This window comes from Sesamum indicum, linkage group LG6 (genome assembly GCF_026168435.1).
Source record: "Sesamum indicum cultivar Baizhima isolate 11 linkage group LG6, ASM2616843v1, whole genome shotgun sequence".
NCBI classification, from domain to species: domain Eukaryota; kingdom Viridiplantae; phylum Streptophyta; class Magnoliopsida; order Lamiales; family Pedaliaceae; genus Sesamum; species Sesamum indicum.
Window position 1 is genome coordinate 3039258 of NC_142662.1, and position 3731 is coordinate 3042988.

Genomic DNA, 3731 nt, shown 5'->3' on the forward strand with positions numbered 1-3731 from the left:
AATTTCTAGTCTAGTATTAATAATAAGGGTACATTATAATAACGTTCCTGAAATTTGACATAATTATAAATATATCTTCATTATTTAAAAAATTATAAATACAGTCCTGATGTTTGATAAAATTTTGTAATCCTTGATGAAGGTAGGAAATTGTTAAGTTTGCCCTTACTGTAATTTTTTATTTTTTTATTTTTAAATAAAAAAAATTATGAAAAAGTCAAAAGGGATGGATGAAAAAAATTTTAAAAATGATAAAAAAATTATCTACTTAGTCCATAAAAGAGTAATTTTTTTAAAAAATTTAAATAAAAATTATAATTTTTAATTCACAAGGGCATTTTAGTCAATTTACCATAAAAAATAAATGAAAACCTAACACATTGAGCTAATTGTTAGACGACTGTTAAAATCAAAAAATCGTGATTATATCAAATTTTAGAGGAGGTCGTTGTAATTTACTCTAATTGTAATTAAAAATAATTAAATTATACTTTAATTAACAAAAAAGGTTAAACCAACTCACAAGATCAACAGTTGTCGGTTGAAAGGCAATTCTACCTGATCAAGTGTATCTGCATGAAAATCAGAGAGATATTGAGAGTGTGTGTAGTTAATAATCAATTCTAGAAGAAATAAAATCATATGAAAACAACTTGCAGCACACATACATATAAGCGAAAGTATACAGACTTTTGTAATGGCCTTTGGAGCGAAAAATAACCGTTTAAAAAATGTTGCTGTTGTAAGATCTGCATGTTGAATGGCCTTTATAATACACATGTCTGAAAAAAATCATCCATATTGGTACGGTCTTTGTAACACATATTTTAATAGAATCACCCTGTTTTTTATGTGGCACTTGTAACAACTATCCTTTTTTTCGTAGACTATTACAAAGTCAAACGGCCATCCCAAAAGCAATAAGAAACTAGTAACAGCCGAAAATTATTATCGGTCTTTGTAACTGGCCGTTACAATTACACATTTAGAACTACTTTACATACATGTCATGGAACGACTATCATAAATAGAAACACTGGCTGTCCCTATTTTCAAAAACAGTTTAAAAAATCGTTACTTATTGTGAGGATCGTTTATTTGTAACGGCTTTAGAGATATACGTATGTAGTAATGACTTTTGTAATGGTTTTGATCGTTACAAAAAAATGAAATTGTTATTGGCTCAAATATAATGTCATCAACACTTACCTGTTACAAACTTGTACGAAAGGCCGTGCGTATGCGGTCATTTAAAAAAAAACAGTTACAAATCCAACAGTTTTTTATTGCAAGTAAGTTGCTTATTTGGAAATCAACTTAGTAATAGTAAAATAATAAATAAGTTAATTGTGTTGAAGATAGGAATAGAAAAACTGATAAATAAATAAACAAGAGAGCAATAAATTTTTCTTAAAAATAAATTTACTAAAACAAATAAGTTAAGATTAACAAAATTAAATTAAATATTAAGAATAAAAAATATCGGCAAATAAAAGCACCAAGTTCTATTAGGTTGAAATAGCGTACTAAAAATTAATTGTCGAGTGAAAAAATCTCATATTATTTGCTTTTTTGATATTAGGTAATCTTGTAAGATACTAATGAAATAAGAAATAGATAATAACAATTAAATTTATGACTTTATAGATCAAGAAATCACACTAAAACTATGATGAAGTTAAAAATTGAAAATAATAATATTTAATTCAATAATATTTTAAATTTAGAAGTTAATGAAGAATGTAAATAATATTTTGACAAAATCTAAAATTTGATAGGAAATTATAATTAGCATAGTTATGGGACATTGCAATATAAATTAATTCTAATAATATATATGGATATGTCTAATTAAAACTTTTACAAACAATAATTAATAATGATTAGTTTAAAATCATTTTATGTCAATAAATTTGAAAATAAAAGATACCAGGATATTGTAGTAAAAGAAAAAATGCAACATCTTCCCAAAAAAAAAAAAAGGAAAAATAGACAAAAAAAAACTACAAATAAAACATGATCATTATTTAATTTGAAATTTCTATAAAAAAATCCAAAATACGGGACTTGTTAATTTAACTTTAATATTGGATAATTTATATATTACATAGATACTTTTGCATTAATTTATTTCGATGTTAAATTATTAAATATAATAATTATTAACGACAAAAGAAAAAAGTCAACTTTAAAGAAATATTTGTTTTATTTGATGGTATCGATTAAATTTTGAAGTGAATTACAAAAAATAAATTAAATAATTTCCTCATCAATTAAAATTATTATTATCATTCTTTGAATAACATCCCATATTAATGATTCAATGATTGAAATATAAATAAAATTATGAGTTTAATTTTTTTTTATAACTAATTATCGATATATTCATTTTCAAAAATATGTTTCTAAACGTCACGCCATATTTCATAATTTATAAAAAAAAAAATTAAAAAAAAGGAGTAATGAGAGAGAGGATGTTAATGTTTTGGTTGAATGCAGCACAAGGTAGGCCGTGGGGGTGTCGCCCACCAAATGTATAACTGATAACTCTGGTGTTTTCTGACATTTATGTTTGGGACAGAACACAGGACTACATTCAATTTATACCGCTTAACACAATATAATAATAATAAAGTAATTCTATGTGTCTATATATATATTTATTAGGTGTGTATATATATATTTATTAGGTGTATATATATATGTATCTATGTGTGTATATATATATTTATTAGGTGTATATATGTGTGTATATATATATTTATTAGGTGTATATATGTATATATAAATATAGCCAAACCGCATGATAAATATAAGAAGTATTTTGTGGCTCCAAAACTTGGGACGACTTTATGGGTCATCTTTTGTGCCAATTTTTGGTTTGATTTTTGAAATTTCGGACGATTTACTTGTTTATATGCTGTTAAATTTCGCTACAATATTGTTTATAATCCACTATAAAGTTTAAATATTTTAATACAATTACTTTTATTTTTTATTATTATAATAATTAATTTATTTTTTTTATTAATAAATTTCTTAGTTTTAATATCTTCAGCGAGGGGGATGCGGTCACCCATCCAGCGAGGGCGACCGCCCAGCCCTCCACTTTTGGGTGACTGTTGTTGCATAGAAGGGCGGTGGGGCGAGGGAAGGGGAGGGGGGGAGGCGGGGTGCTGGGGTGGAGGCGAAGCAGGTGGGGGTGGGATGGGGGAAGCAGACGGTTGGGGGAAGAAGATTGGGTGGGGTGGGGTGGGGTGGGGGTGGGGGTGGGGGTTGGGGGGCAGGGAGGAGGGGTGGGGGTGGGGGTGGGGGTGGGGGTTGGGGAGGAGGGGTGGGGTGGGTTGGGGGTTATAATTATTATTGTGATTTTTTTTATAAATTATAATTATATATATTATAAATATATTTTAATAGTTATAAATTAAAATAATTATATATCATAGACCTAGTTTGACTTGTTGACTAAAAGGGATATTTTAGTCATTGCTTCTTAAAAAAATAGGTTAAAGTTGACCAGGGGCACTGTGATTATTTATTCATAACATGGGGATTATTTTTTATATTAAAAACAACATTCATAGGTTTTTTATTTTTTTTTATATTTTGATATATCACAGGGAGTCAAAATGAATTTAACCCTAATTATATATCTTCAAATAATGTTTCAATCTTACACGTTGCTTGAAACATCTGTTGAACTCAGTGGAAACAATGTGATAAATCATTGG